Below are 17,192 nucleotides of genomic sequence, written 5' to 3'. Positions count from 1 at the left end.
CTAGGTCAAATATGCAGAATACCAAACCAGAATCGTAATTGCAGGTTTACAAATCACACTATGCTGTAATCAGTACAACTCAGTCTATACAGGTCCAAATGTAGAAATTCCAAAGGCATATGATAGCTAGGCCATCAAGCTACATTTCATCAGAAGACATCAACATCCAAATCCAAAGCAATACCAGTCAAAACAACCCATTTCAGACGCAGTTCGCACATTCTGATCAACCCAGAACAGCAACAGTAAAATCGACATTTCTCACTCTACACTACTCCAAATGACCTGAAATTTTACAGGCACCTCAAACACATCAATACCCACAACTTTCATGTTTTAAGCAAAGGCCAATTCGGCCTATAACCATATGATACAAAACCGGACAGAAAAGGGGGTTATGAAACCCTAACTTCCTCAAATTCCTTCCAAACCCAAAATTGGTTGCAATTACCCATCATTTACACCTACAAGAGTCATTACCCCTCATTACCAACCATCATAAATAACCACAACATCATGATCACATTAAACCAGAAAATTCCTCAATAAAATAAAAACTTCACCAATTCATCCCAAACCAAGAAACAAACCACAAATTTCAGCACTTTAGCCACCACTAGGCACAAATTAAGCATCATTAAGTGTAGGAGGAAGTTCAATCACCACTTACCTAGTAAACAAGAGAGAAGGAGTTGTAGGACACCTTAGCTTCCTTGGACACTTCCACAAAAACACTTACTAGCACCAAATGGAGGGATTTTATGGAGAAGAAACAAATTTAAGCACTTGGTTTGGATGATTTGCACTAGATGGAGAGTTTTTCTTTGAAGAGTTTTCTTCCTTCTTGAGCTTAAGGTGGCCGCCCAACATGGAGAAAGAAAGAGTGAATTTTTAGTCAATTTTTGAGATATTTGATCCAAGGGTAAGAAAGGTCAAAAAGGTAAATAGTTGTCTTAGGCTTCAACCAATGGAAGTGTGACACTTGTCACTCCATTAAATGCATTTCTATCCTTTTGTTTCCTCTCACATCAATCACTTCACCTCCTCTACTTATCTCTTAACACCTGATAAATTTCAACCAGTATCCAAAACTTAACCTTATCGGCCGAATTTTTTCGAACTTTTCGCACTAGTGGGGCCCACGTCCATAATCGATCCGTAATTTTTTCAAAAACTACCCAATGCTAGAAAAATCATCTAAAAACTATACTTACTCATAAAATCCACCAAGAAAATTTTCCTAAGCCAGAAAATGCAGAAAACATGCAATTAAAGGGGAAAAACCCTAGGCAAATTATTAGGGAAATTACGGGTTCTCACACTTATTCAAAATAATATCATCAAATAACCAAGTAAATATCACTAATAAGATATAGAAAATTCATCCAAAACTCTAAGCATAAACTTTAACTAAACGTGAAAACAAACGCCAAACTTGTATTATAGTTAAACATGAAATCAAATACAAAAAAGAAAGTGATAAGAGAGAAGACACCCTTGTCACATGAGCTTCAAACTCTCCGTCTTTGCTCCTCAATCTTCATCCAAATCTAACTACAAATACAAGATGAATAAACTACACTACCTATACTATACTACTCTAACTAATAAACTAAGGAAATTCTAGTGAAGACTACATTTTTCGTGAGTTTCTCTAGCCTTCCAAAGTTGGCAAAATGGTTTCCAAAGGCTGCTATTTATAGAGGAATTCAAGAGCCAGATGAGTTGTTTCTAGTTGTCATTTTTGACTCTTGAAACTCCCATGAGTTGTTTCTCCAACTTTCCACACTCTTGTTGGTCATATACAGCCGAATTTGCTTGCTGGAATTGAGCTGGAAAGTTGTGTGAACAAAGAACAAGTTGTAGAGCAAGTTACAGCTGAAAATGATGAATACATGACCTTGAAAATGCAGCCTTAGGTCGCATATTGCACTCCATCTTTTCTCCTTTGCAGGTTTGCACTTTCTGGGCAGAATTCATCCTTGCTCTATTTTTGGTCCAATTTTAACTGATATTTTCTTGATGCTAGAAGCTGAATTAGCTCTTGCATAAAACATGAAAGTTGTAGCACTTTGATTTAGCTTCCCAATGCATGAAGAATCATCCAATTTGGAACTCTGTGGACCGAGAAATGACCAAAATACCCATAACTGGTCAAAACTCTATTTTAGCTTTTGACCATGAAAATGTACTTCTGTTTTTTGACTTTTTGATTAGGAAATTGACTGAACTGGAATTCTATGTCTCATACCAAATGTATATCTATCTCTTAGCTTCAAAATTATTCAAGAATCACCTCAATCTGATGCATATAGCGCAAGATATAACCGAAATACCACAAGGTGTCAAAACTGAAAAATTTGCATTTCATCCGTTGAATATTGTGCACGTCATGTCTGCTTTAAATCACTTCAAACCATCATCAATCATCCAATTATCTTTTCAATTCATGCCATTTGATGACTGAATCATTAAACCTACAAAACATGAAATTTTCACAATTAAAATCCATATAAATGCAATTTTTATACTTTAAACCACAAAATGCATATTTTCACTAGAAACTTAGCTAATTAGCTATAAAACTAATTAAAATACACCAAAACTAATTAATAAAACATGCTAAAAATACGTAGAAGATATACTTATCATTTCCCTACTTACAATCCTACATGTCCGTCTATTCATAACACTATATGAATAATTAACGGTTATCGACTCTTAAAGGACCTTGACGAGTGTGGGGTATGCATATAATAGTTAATCTCAATTTATAGTCAAGTTTTATATTTATAAATTTCTAAATACCACACATGCGATTTTTCGCAAGTATACGGGTCGTAAGCGAGTATAGAGTATTATAGGTCGACCTACAAGGAAGATGGACAACTAACGGCACTACTAAAACTTCTCTATTATTTAGACTGTCAACAAATTAAAATGAATGAACTAAGCTATAAAGGGATAGACAAATACAAATAAAAGTTCCTTGGGTAATGGAATCCCTACCTATTCATGCTAATGCAACTCCTTAACCAAATGAGTACCAAAACCTCGGTTAAATTATAACGTAATTTCCTAATATACGTAATATCCTCTTTCACCGATGTACCAACTATACCTATAGTTAATTCATACCTACTTTCATGGTTATGAAATCAACTACAAGTTCATTAATTTCTATGAAATTACATGGGACAAAGCCACAAAAGCCACAAAGGTGTACCTCTACTTTCATGAGTATGCTCCCTAGGTTTAACACTACTATAAACTAGTGTCAAATTCCAATTCTCATTGCAAATCTAACACATTGAGATGATCATAATCAATGGTCAGTTAATCATGATTATAAGAGCAAAAATGCTAAATAACTCAAACAAGATAATAACATCAATTAGCCAAGAAATCAAAACCAACCAATCATAGAAAGCTCAACCAAATACCCAAGGCACATATTTTAAATCAACATCATAAAAACAATATCCAAATCTTTCATTAACATATTTAAAGTTCAATACAAAGAAAAAATGGAGAGAAGAGAACCCTTGTCACTGGAGCTTCTTGAGCCTCTCCTTCTTCATCTCCCTTGTCCTTCTTGTTGAACTACTACAAGAATGGATAACCACAACTAGATTATACCACACTAACCTACACTAAACAATAGAAAACAAATAGAGTTACATTTGTTAAGGTTTGTGTCTTGCCTCAAGACACAACCCATTGGTTGTTCTTCTTTTTCCAAACTCTCTCCCTTTTCTCAAGCTAACTTAAACTAAAAAAACTCCCAAAACTAGAAGAACTTGGTAGCATATATTCTTGGTCTTGACTTATTGGAGCCAAAATGTCAAAAAAAGAAGCTCCTAGAACCACCAAAAGTTGGTACAAGTTGTGCCTTTTGGTTTTGTCAAAGATGGAAAAAGAAACAAAAATTATGCAAGTTGGCAACTTCCAGCTGCCAGGAATCCCTCGAACCAATCCCTCGAGGGATTCTCTCAGGGATTATGCAGATCATGTGTTTCTTTGATTTTCACTGCGAAACGAAGTTTCTGCCAACAATCCCTAGGAAAAACCACAGTCTTTTTTTTTTTTTTTTTTTGCTTTTCATCCTTGAATTGCACCTTTTCTTTTATATATTCTTGTGACTTCTCAAACTTCTAATCCTCGCTTTAAATCACCATTTCACTTCCAATTGAGTTTAATCATTTTACCTACAAAAACAAACAGATTTTGCAACTAAAATGACAAAATCACAACAAATTCATCTATCAACTCAAGGTGCAAATTAGTGACAAAAATGGACAACTTACACCATTTAACCTTACAAATTGACTAAAAAATAATGTGAAACACATTCAAAAAAATCACAAACTAGCGGTTATCAAACCTCAAAACCTATTAATTATAGGGAGATTCTAAATTCCATTTTGGATATTGTATCCTCGAGTTAAATCCACCGTTGGATGGTGCAATGAGTATTCTTGACTATTACACACTAACAAGTTTAAAAATGGTAAATCTAAACCAATATCATCATTGAAGGACAAGTATTGAGGGCATAATATCTAAAGAGACCAAAGAATTTTCTATGAATAAAACATAATGATGAAGATGATAACAATAGTAATAATGATAATAATAGCAATTAATAATAGTAACAATAATAATAAGCATAACAATAATCATGATGATGACGATGATCACAACAATAATGATAATAAATTGATAAAGTAAGCTTCCAAGAAGCTAAATGAATTGAGAAATATTGCACTACACAAATTGCCTCAGTTTTTATAGTAGTTAAATTTTTTGCCTAAAATCGGGTCATATAATCTAATTTTTTTAAAAAATTTTATAATAGAAGAAATGAGATTTAAGAAATAGGAATGGGAACAAGAAAATTTAATTCCAGGATGGCTAATTTATCGGTCGTATAATGCAATTAATTTCGAAACAGTTAAACCATTATATATACACACACACATCTATATATATATATATAGACACACACACACACTAGTATTTTGACGGGTAAATTCTAATCCGCAGCCTAAAACTTAATGTTTTATAAGGGATTATAAATCAATTTTGCGTAATCCGTCTACAATTACAGTGTTGTCCCAAATCGAGTTTGGTGTCTATCCTTTTAATCACTTTTAGACTATTTACGTAATATTATTTCCTAGTTATTACTTCCCATCATTTTGTTGCCAAATTTCCCATATCACCATAATAAGAAAGCTATTTTCCTCTTCCTTTCTCACATCTTTAGCTGAACATTACTGTGATGCACGTGAATATGATTTCCATGCCTATAAACATAATGCAGATCAAACTTGAGACTATATCATACCTTTCTACAGCAAAAACAAAAGTTTCACACTTTCATTGCTGTGGAACCAAAGAGGAATACGACCAAAACCAGAGAAGATTTAACAACTAGAGATGGGCAGGGGCCGCGCGAACGCAGGCCCCCACTGCCACAAATTATGACGTTGGCTCTCCCACTTGGGGAGACCATTGGCAGGCACCCCTCCCAAGTGCAATGGAGGTCACCAACCTAAGCCATGAGCCTTCTTGATCGCCCATCGACCCCGTCCAGGTAAGTATGTTTTACGTTGTCAAAGCATAGCATTTTATAAGAGTACTCGAGCCGCCTTACCTCTTTGTTTCTTCGATGTGGGAACTTGGGAACGAGCATGTTTGATTATATCTCCGTTGTCTTTGCCTATTGGGATTCGGTTTTATGGTGTTTCCTATCAAATTGCGAGATCTTCCCCTATAGTAAAAAAAAGACTCCAACCCGCAATAAAAAAACAAATGAATAAATAACCAATATTGCAATTTGATATGGTGGATTTTTTTATCTTTTTTTTTTGGCTATTTTTTAATGAATTATTCTTTTCTACTAACCAATATTGCAATTTGATATGGTGGATTTTTTTATCTTTTTTTTTTGGCTATTTTTTAATGAATTATTCTTTTTTACACTGACAGTATATGCACTGTCAGCGTTGAATTAATCTTTTCTACACTGACAGTGCATATACTGTCAGCGTTGAATGAATAACAATTATGTAAAATTTGAATTTGAAATTTAACTTTTACACACATTTCGTGAATCAAACGATGATAGTATATACATTATCAGTGTATATAAGATTTACTCTTTTTTAATAAGTAACTACAGTATTTATATTTCTTTTGTCGCCAGCAATTCTTTTTGGAGTTGCCCTGATAATGCAATTATTATTGCCAGATGAGTTGGATGAATTTGCTTGGACGTTGTAGAAATTAAATTTTTGGCGTTGTAATAGGTTCATAGAATTGAGAGGAAACAATCACCCAAAGTTATCTTTGGCAGAGAGATTAAACAATTCAAAATAATGTAAATATCTAAAATAATATAAAATCGAAGACTCTATTAGACTCTCTAAGAAAAATATTCGAGCAAGTGTTGTGTACGTAGCCTATTAGACTCAAATCCTTTTTGACAACCTAATTCATCATTTAAACTTAATGAATTTAGATTTTAACGTGTTTAGACGTGTTTGATAACAAAAAATAAAATAAATCTTAATTAATTAAGTGGATCTGAGCTATGTAAGTAAAACTTGCAAAATATGCTCCGATGTTAGAATTTAATATTTATAATTCAATAACTTAATAGATTCAAATTTCAAGTATTAGACTGTAAAATCCAAATATTAGTTTTATCAAACTTACCTTAGTAAATAAATTAAACTACTCATTAAATAGCAATCAATATACCAATTCCTAAAATAAGAAAACTACTAAAAAGAGTTTATCTCAACAAAACTAGTACAAATTAAACAGATACTTCTTGACTTGGTTTCCTTGTTCTACAAAAATCAAGAGCTATAATGATATTTTGAAAAGTAATTTGCAACAAATTCAGCAATGTGTACTTTGCGGATTTAGGGCAAGTTTTTCTTAAGCTTTGGTCCGCAACAAAATTTTCTACTAGAATGAAAAAATTAAAGAAAAATCAAGAAGAAAAAGAGTCTCTCGGAACTTCATTGGTTAAACAATTATAATAGGGATTTGCCTTCCTAGGAACATGATCAACTTTATGTTATTCTCCAGCCTTTAGTCCGCAAGTAACTCTCTGCAATTAAATTTGAAGTTAATTCTCTCAAAGTTGATGGACTGAAATACCAGCCACATGCAAGGACTACTAGTCTCCAAGAATCAACCGCTTTTTAAAACCAGGTAAAGTTAAACAAATAGAGATGCAAAGATGAAAGGCACTTGTATTTTGAGGAAGTTTTTGTAGTAATCTGGTGCCTTTTGTTTTTAATAAAATCTCAATATCTTTCGGAGAAAAAAAAAAGATGAAAGACACTGTTCCACCAAAAATAAAATGGAAAGGAAAGAAAAAATCAACCACTTTGGAAAAATCCAATAAATTAAGTGTCGTTTTACAAAAGACTATAGGAATGGCTAATTTCCAATTACTGACGTAATTGATGGTCTAAATTGGAAGAGAAAATTAAGAATTAAAACATGAAAATGTGTTACTACGCATCACGACTAGAGCTGTTAACATGTCAAAATAAAAGATACTTTTCCACCAAAAATAAAATGGAAAAGAAAGACAAAATCAACCACTTTTTATCATTTTACAAACACTATGTTGTTCTGTACTAAATACGAACCAAAGGAATGGATACTTTCCAATTATTGACGTAATTGGTGGTTTAAATTGGACTAGCAAATTAAGAATTAAAACATGGAAGTGCCTTGTTATGCATCACAATTAGGGTTGTTAACAAATCAAAACAAAGTTTGATTATAATAAATAGATTGAAAAGTTTGATTTTGTAACAGAATAAATATGCAAAAGCTCAACATATTTGAGCCCGGTTCAAACTTGAGTTCAAACATAGGTGTGTATGTTAAAGGATATGAGATCAAATAAAAATTTTAGGTCGTAAAATTTTCAAACAAGCTCAAACAAGCTTTGAACAAAACATGAAATACTCGTCCATTCTATACCTACACAAACTGGGACAAAGTTGAACTTTTATAATTTATCCTAATATCAGACTGACTTTTGCTCGTGTTGAGTTACAAAGACATGGATGGATCAACAAATTATCTGCCAATTTCCTTTGTGATGAGACATGGATAAACACAATTTGGCAATTTCCTTTAACCAAAAATATATCTCTACCTCTCAGAAACAATTCAAAACAGCATAAATTGATCTTATACACAAATATTTACCATCAGACACATATTCTAAATGTGCTGCTGATATACTAAAGATTTGTTCCATAGAAGATTGGGCAGGGCCGCGTGAACACAGGCCTCCGCTGCAGCAAATTACGACGTTGCCTCTACCACTTGGGGAGGCCATAGGGAGGCACCCCTCCAAAGTGCAATGGACATCACCTGCCCAAGCCATGAGCCTACTTGATCGCCCATCAACCCCATGCAGGTAAGTATGTTTTTAGTTGCCTTTGTGTGTCCTTCTTTCTCTCGACGCTTCTGATGCGGGAAAAAGGAAGCCAGTAAGTAACCCGTCATTAGTCATCACCATTTCTGTCCATTTGTTATACGTTTAGAATAGAAAGTAGAATCCGAATAGGAATTAGGAAGCCAGTAAGTAACCCGTCATTAGTCATCACCATTTCTGTCCATTTGTTATACGTTTAGAATAGAAAGTAGAATCCGAATAGGAATTAGGAAGTATAACCAAAAATGTTGGAGATTGAAAAAGGAATATACTTAACTTCAAACTCCTGTATAAGTGGAATTTTATCTTCTTCTTTTTTTAGTTCTCGAATATACTAGAAACTTTGAAAAATGATATTAACTAATTATGTAGAATGGGAAAAACTTCTCTTGAATTGTGAATTTAATTCAGACTCTTGACAATTTTTTTCTTCCTTTCTTATTAGGGGCTTTTGTTTAGGCCATCATCTTGTGCTTTTTATGTCATGTTTTTTTTTTTTTTTAAGTGTAAGCAAGAGGACTCAAACTCGAGACCTCACGCTTACACTCCCTCCCCTCGTATCACTCGAACTCTGTCGTTTGCCTCTCATTTCAAAATTTCTTACATGTTCTGGAGAGGATGATTGATCTTTCCTTATTTATTGGGTATTATCCATACTAAATGCATTTTTTATTAAAAACAAGAAAAGGGTACACAGCACACTAAACAAATAATTAAAAAAGGCAAATTCGAGCATTGTCTTTTTTTCCTTTCTTCTTTCTGATATGATGTAATAACATTGGAGGGATCTAAACGTATGGATTACAAAAATACAACGTTACAACTACTAACCACAAATAATGGAATGAAGACTAAACCAACGACTTCTATCATTTTACTGTTTTAAGTTGTTTTCTGCGGAATAGATAGGGACTTAATGGATTTCTACTTTCCAATAATTGGCATAATTATCTAAATTTGACTAGCAAATAATGAATTCAATATTCATGGTTTTGATATAAATTTGGACAAAGCTCAAACGAAATAGTTAGCCCGACTCAACTCCGCTCATTAGAAGCTCTAATTGCAATCAGTATGTGCTGCGATTCAGCAAGTGTTGTATAAAATTGCTTTGTGCGTGTACAAAGCCCTAATAGCAATGAATGTGTATAAAACTTGTTTGTTTGCGTACAAAGCTTCAAAACAATCACCAGATAACCGTTGCAACTAGACGCTTGCAGACAGTGGAAGTTTTGAAACAATGTAATTGGCGAATGAGTTGTTTATAAAACGAATTTAGTGGATGTGTGTTTAAGAAATAAATGCCTAGACAAATTTTTTTTAAAAAAGGTGTAATGTAAGTGTGTTTTTTATGGAAATATTGGTTCACTAAATGCACTTTTTACACTTTAGGAAGAGAACTGAAAAATACCACCCTTTGAGAATATTTTTAAAAAAGTCCCACTTTTTGGGAATTTATTCAAAAAATTAGAGGCTGTGTCTTTTAGATTACACAAACTTTTTTAGGAATTTACTCGAAGATCACAACATGTGTCCTTTAGTTTACATTAGTTACTGCTTTTCTTATAAAGATATGATTTATGTGTCTACGTGTATATAGAGATAACAATGGGTCGGGTGAAATTCAACACCCGTGGGTATTCGACCTAATAGTTAATCCAACCCATTATTCGGCCCGATGGTTAATCTGATTGTACAACCGATTGATTATCCATTAGGATTTGGTCTTGATGAGAAGTTATCAACGGGTAACCCGATGAGGTTTGTTAAAAGGATCCTAAAAATCTGATACCAGATCCATATTACCTCATATATATATATATATACATATATATATTAGTGTAAGTGGGATGTCTCGAACCTGGAACCTGTATATACAAGTTGCAATTTTATAATTCAATAACACGTTTCATAATTTTATAACACAATTAGATACAACTCTAACCTAACACAAATGAAGACAATTATGATTAAAAACAAAAGAATATTGATTTAACCCTTCATTAAATGTTGGATTTTTTTCATACAAGTTTGATGGCTTTACCCAAATTTAAAACTCAATATAATGTGTTAATTTAACATGATGTATGCATTGATTTTAGTTTTATAAAGGTTAATTTTCATTTTTCGAACTATTGAGTTTAGTGGATAGAGGGTACTGGATGGGTAATCCAACCAACAAGTGAGAGGGTTTGGTAATAGGATTTAAAACTCAATTTGGTAATATACTTAGATATGCAGGTTATGATATGATTTCTAGACCCCTGATGAGACTAGAATCAAAGTAGCACGAGAACGATTTGAAAATAGAACGACATCACAATCAAGTACATTGCTTGATTGAAAAGTCGATGATCACCTAGAGTTAACTCTATGATGCTCAATAATGGCTTTCACAAGCTTTAGAGAATGTTTCACACAAAGAAACTAAATCTGAAAATTTCTTAATTCTTATTTAGCTTTTTTTTTAAAAAAAAAAAGGGTAAAATACCAAAAAACTCCTTGTGGTTTACTAAATGTTTAATTTAACTTCATCTGGTTTGGAAACCTATACTATAACTCCCTGTGGTTTCAACTAATTTGAAATTGGATGGAAAACATCCAATCTAACGGTTATACGTGAAATATCAATATTGCTCCTATATAAGTGAATGCCGTATGGTTTGTTGAATGTTCAATTTAATTCCTTCTAGTTTAAAAAATTACACTATAACTCCCTGTAATTTCGACTAAATTGAAAATTGAATGAAAAGCATCTTACATATAGTATGGGCAATATTGACATTTCACACACAACCGTTAGATTGGATACTTTAATTTCTGTCCAATTTTCAATTTAGTCAACACCACAGGGAGTTATAGTGTAGGTTTTCAAACTAGAGAGAGTTAAATTGAACATTTATCAAACCACAGGGAGTTTTTTGGTATTTTACCCTAAAAAAAACGTAAACAACCACGGCTTTTATAGCCTTTACAAGAGTCAAGATTCAAGATTCCTAACCATACTAGAACTCACGGAACTAAACATTAACTACCAAGAAGTAACTCTAGTTTGGCCAACTAACTCTAATAGTGTTTACTATTATTAACATGACCTTTAACCATTTTATTTAACTAAACGACTCAACTTAAACAAACCAAAGTTGCCGGAATTTGTTTAAGCAAATGGCACTAACACACTTGACCCAAGAAACTAAAATATTAACTAGTGTTGTGGTTCAATGACTTGCTTGACTTCTTTGGCAGCTAGCTACCGCATCATTCCCCTCTTCTTGTAAGCGATTTGTCCACAAATCAAAACGCAAATGATGACAAAGAGAGTTACATGCCGACGGGTCAGCCTTGTTATGATCACGAGCCAAGATGCCATCCAAAACGAAAACCACCAATGGCAATGCCTGAAAAGACCTCATTTAGCTCCTTGAATTGCACGAACCAGCCACAAATCATGACCCACCAAATCTAATTCTTCACATGAAAACAAGCAATCAGTGATGGCTGGTGTAAGAGTACCCGAAGTGGCACCATTAGTTTCCATTAGATAAGGGTCTTCAAAATGGTACGAGGTGTATCTCATGAAACCAAACCCTTCAAACTTGAATAAGCTTGCAAAGTACACAAGCTGATTCGGCACACGATCAGCCCGATAGTCTCCATCTTCACGAAAAGACATAACAACAAGAAAGAGTGAGATCGGACAGTAATCACACATGTTCATGGCCTCTTGCTTAACCTACGAAAAAGAAATGAAACTAGTAGCAAAGATGTTAGTAAACAAGCTATGTTTCTTGGCTTTGTTCACTCCTTTAGCCAATCACACAAGAGCTTTTCCCTTTCCACCATTCTTGGCCAAGCTCTCCAACTATCCCTCTGTAGACAAAGAAAATTTATTTAATTTATTTAGTCAAGATTTATTTAAATTAAATTGATCTTGATTAAATTAAATTAAATTATATAAGTCCATCATGTTTTGGACTGACAAATTGGGCCAATATCATATGGGCTATTAAATCAAATTAAATTTGTAATGTCCATTGAAATTAGAGTGAATTAATTGATTTATTAATTCACAATGGACTATTTGGGTTGGCCCATTATTTAAGCCCAAGTTAAATGGATTTCTTAAGTGTCAAGTGATCCAAAAATGCAGGAAGATCCTAAGGGTTTTTCTTGAAGACCTAGTCTACATATTTTGGCTATAAATAAAGGTCTGACCTCAAGGCAAAGGGATATAGAAAAATTCCTAACATTCGGAGAAACTCTGTCAAATTCTCTCAAGAGTTTTTCCTTCTATTCAAGTCCAAATCAAGTCAAACAAATCCTCTTGTCATTGGTGTTGAAGACTTAAGAGTTCCAAGTGTTTGACGCCATCATCAAATCAACCGTTTTCTACCCCGAAATTGTAGGAAACACCCTTTCGATTGGAGAACAAGCCTTTCGGCCCTTCAATTGAAGCTATTCGAAGAGAAGAATCAGGGGATTAATTTCTTTGATTCAAGAATTTTCAAAGATTGTAAACTACTTATTATTTAATTTAATAAATTTGATATTTGTGCAAGTTTTCTTGTCTTTTATTTTAGACAACAAATTTGTGCTTACAAATTTCTGGCACGCCCAGTGGGACCATCTCTACCTCTCATCTCTTTTCTTCCAACAACTTACCAGTCTCAAAATTCAATGGAGTTCAAGAAGGTGAACTTTTCTCTTGAAGGCTTAGTTGCCGGTGTCTCAACAATTCAAGAGACACAGTATACCACACCGCTGACAAGGAGTAAGGCCAAGAAGTTAGCAGAAAAGGCTAAGGTGAACGTTGTGACTGAAGAAGCAAATCTCAAGATGTTTCCTAGCAAGAAAGGAACCCATGATGAATCCATTGATAGCCCAAGTGATTCTGCTGCCTCTGTGGTGATGCCCGTCATGATGACCAATACAACAACTGTGGAAAACCAGATCTCGAATCTATCCAAAATTATCGAAGGGCTAGTAGTGCATGCACAAAGTCAAGATGCCAAGATAGTCAAATTAATGGCTATGGTGAAAAACATAGGCGAAAATATCCTTAGTATGTCCAAACAAAAATTCAAAGTGCAAGATGAAGGGGACTCGTCATCAAGGGAAAATGAGAAAGAGGATGCGAAGTCACAAGCCGCGAAAGAATTTTCAATCTCCCCTGATGGCACCATTCATGTTGACAATCTGAAGGAGTTTATCGAAGGCACAATCAAGGACAAGATTGGTGGAAGTGCCAAGTCATATGTTGGTTACACCAAACCTTACACCGCTAGAGTGAAAAGTTTGAAGATGCCTGTGGTATATCAACCTCCAAAATTTCAACAATTTGATGGTAAGGGCAACCCTAACCAACATATTGCACACTTCGTGGAAACTTGTAACAATGCGGGCACTGATGGTGACTTGCTCGTTAAGCAGTTTATTCGCTCGTTGAAGGGAAATGCCTTTGATTGGTATACAGATCTGGAGTCTGGAACTATTGACAGTTGGGAGCAGTTAGAGCATGAATTTCTCAGTCGCTTCTATAGCACAAAGAGAACTGTCAGCATAACTGAACTCTCTAATACACGTCAATGGAAGAATGAACATGTCATTGATTTCATCGACCGTTGGAGGAATCTAAGCTTAAATTGCAAAGATCAAATTTTTGAATCTTCTGTGATCGAGATGTGTATTCAAGGCATGCACTGGGGACTCAGATACATCTTACAAGGTGTACAGCCAGAAACGTTTGATGAATTATCCACAAAAGCCCACAAGTTAAAAATTAATCTTGATGGACAAGAACCGCCAGTTCCTGACACTCACAAGTCTAAAGAGAAACAAGAAGCGAGGAAAGGGGGCAAGCCACCATTCAAAAATGAAAAGAAGGAGGCTATGGCTACAAGCATAACACCTTTTAAGGTCGTTCCCAAAACTGCCAGGAGAGAAGACAGGAAGATCAATGCACATCAAGAACAAGGAAAGAGAAAACCGACTCTCAAAGAGATGCAAGATAAGGAGTACCCTTTCCTTGATTCTGATGTCCCTGATATGTTTGACGATCTGCTAAGTATAAATTTGATCACGCTTCCTAAAATGAAGCGCCCTGATGAGGCCAGGAACACTGACGATCCAAACTACTATAAGTATCACCGATTGGTTGGGCATCCCATTCAAATGTGCTTTGTCTTCAAAGACAAAGTAATGGAGTTGGCAAGACAAGGAAAAATTCTCCTTGAAGAAGACAAAGCGAGTGTGAATCAAACGTCCATTGGTTCCCTGCAGTCCATGGAGGATAAAAGGGTCATGGTACCTATATTGCCGACAATTCAATTTGGATCACTTGATCCTATAGAAATCAAACAAGAAAGTGCTCCTTTAACTCTTCAGGAACATGCATACGAAGATGAAAAGGGGCTACAGCCTGATGTGGATGATGAAGGATGAGCTCTAGTCACGTGAAGAAGGAGGCAAAAATCTTGTCCATCTAGTAAGGCGAGCAAGGTCTTAACAAGAAGTATGGTGATCTAGAAGGGAAAAGAGAAGGACGTAAAGAAAAATAATGACTGTCGTAATCTTCAAGGAGGTCGAATTTTCAAGCAAAAGTCGCGAACTCCTATCACTTTAAAAGAATTCTTGCCAAAAGAATTTCTTGATGTTGATGTGGTCGCGAGTCACACAACGCGAGTAGATCATATCGAAAAACAAAAATATAATACTCGCGAATCTCTCTGTGAGATAACCCGTGTACCTATCGGCAATGAAGAAGGTCGTGTGCCTACCGGCAATGAAAAGGTGAACGTCACAAGTATCACTTTTACTAGTGAAGACTTGTTGCTTGGGTCAACACCGCATAACCGCCCTTTGTTTGTGACTGGTTATGCAAATGAGCAAAAAGTGAATAGAATCTTGATAGATGGAGGTTCCGCAGTCAATATTCTTCCTTTAAAAACTCTGAAGGAGCTTGGAATCCCGATTGATGAACTCTCCAATAGCCGACTGATGATTTAAGGCTTTAATCAAGGAGGGCAAAGAGCTCTTGGATCGATAAAATTAGAGATAGTCATTGATGACATGTCGTCCAGAGCACTGTTGTACGTGATCGATGCTAAAACAACATACAATGTACTATTGGGAAGGCCCTGGATTCATGAAAATGGAGTTGTACCTTCAACTCTTCATCAATCTTCGAGTATTGTCAAAACGGAGTGGCAAGAAGTGTGAAAACTGATGATAATCCTTTCACCGAGGTGGAAGCATATATCGTCGATGCCAAATTTTACATCAAAAGGCATAATGTGAAGGATAAGTCTGACCAACCTCTATCTGCGGATAAAATTCAAAACTCCGAATCTCCAAGTGCAAAAGAGGAAAAAGTGATATTTTCGAAGTCAAAAGAGAAAATTCATGAAGAAGCTGATGTTTCATTGTTAAACAATGAATCAGTTGTCTTTCGCTGTCCTCTCAAGTCAAGAATGGAACAGGGACAGTCATCTGCAATTCAGCATGGAGTTCTAAAAGGTTTGACTCTTCCGGTAACTCATCTTGATACAAAGAAGACATCATCTCCTCCACTTAAAAGGTCTAACCTTTTAAGTAAAGAATCTGAAGGCAACCAAGACACCATACCAAAGTCAAGAACCAAAAAAGGTTTTGATCCTATCGCGTATAAGCTTCTCGCTAAGGTTGGATATGATTTCAAGGAATCTGCGGTGTTAAATGTTCCATCTTCTCAATCTACTAGAGACATGTTTCATGGGTTGAATCCTACCCAAAAGATATTGAAGGAAAAAGGATATACTATTGAAAATCCTAAATTTGGTCTTGACTATTCCTCTCCTACACCGATTCGCATCAAGATCAATAGAGTTAGTAGCCAATTTATTGCTGTGGAGGATGAGTCTTCTCAAATAGTTGATAAATTTTAAATTTTTCACGAAAAGGAAAATAAAGCTCCACGGGTATCTGTTTTTAAGAGGTTAAGACCACAAAGAAGACAAAAATCTCAAAACTCCCATAAGAGTAAAGGAAAAATGGCAAAGTCATTGCAAAATCTTGAAGAACCTTCTGATTGTCCTCATAAATTTGGTAGCATCATTCTTTCGAAAATGAGAAGATGCACAGACCTTGTAATAAAGTGTGGGACTAAATTGAGGGTCAGGGAGCATACCGTGGTGTACACAAGACCAAAAGAGGATGATGAAGAGAGTGTTGCTTCATACAATCATATAACCATAATTGACGGTGACTCTCTTGAAGAAGAAGAAGAAGATGCTGAAAACGCTCCATCTGAATTGGAGGAAGGTGTTAAGGTCACTGTGGATTATCTAAAGGAGATCAATTTTGGTACTTCAGAGGACCCACGTCCAATATGTGTAAGTGCATCACTAAGTCCTGACGAAGAGAAGGCATATGTTGACCTCTTGCAAGAGTATCGAGATGTTTTTGCTTGGACTTATAAAGAAATGTCGGGTTTAGACCCAAAAGTGGCCGTCCACCATTTAGCTATTAAAAAGAGAGTTCGACCGGTGAAACAAGCACAACGGCGATTTAGACCCAATTTGATTCCGTTGATCGATATTGAAGTCAATAAACTTATTGAAGTCGGGTTTATTCGTGAAGTTAAATATCCTACATGGATTTCGAGTATCGTGCCCGTGCGAAAGAAGAATGGGCAAATTCACATCTGTGTCGATTTCAGAGATCTTAACAATACTTG

The 17,192-nt window shown here is 35.1% G+C and overlaps 2 non-coding genes across 2 annotated transcripts; both read right to left on the bottom strand.

Annotated features, from left to right (window-relative positions):
- Positions 1-5,446: 5,446 nt before the first annotated feature.
- On the bottom strand, positions 5,447-5,607 carry LOC113743898 (U1 spliceosomal RNA). The gene has a single exon (XR_003461230.2). It is a non-coding gene; the product is annotated as a U1 spliceosomal RNA (small nuclear RNA).
- A 2,701-nt stretch (positions 5,608-8,308) lies between these two features.
- LOC113687339 (U1 spliceosomal RNA) lies at positions 8,309-8,469 on the bottom strand. Its single transcript, XR_003447741.1, has one exon. It is a non-coding gene; the product is annotated as a U1 spliceosomal RNA (small nuclear RNA).
- Between the last annotated feature and the right edge of the window lie 8,723 nt (positions 8,470-17,192).

Source organism: Coffea arabica, chromosome 1e (genome assembly GCF_036785885.1).
Source record: "Coffea arabica cultivar ET-39 chromosome 1e, Coffea Arabica ET-39 HiFi, whole genome shotgun sequence".
Classification (NCBI taxonomy): Eukaryota; Viridiplantae; Streptophyta; class Magnoliopsida; order Gentianales; family Rubiaceae; genus Coffea; species Coffea arabica.
The sequence above is the reverse complement of the archived record's forward strand: the minus strand, read 5'-3'. Positions and strand labels throughout refer to the sequence as shown.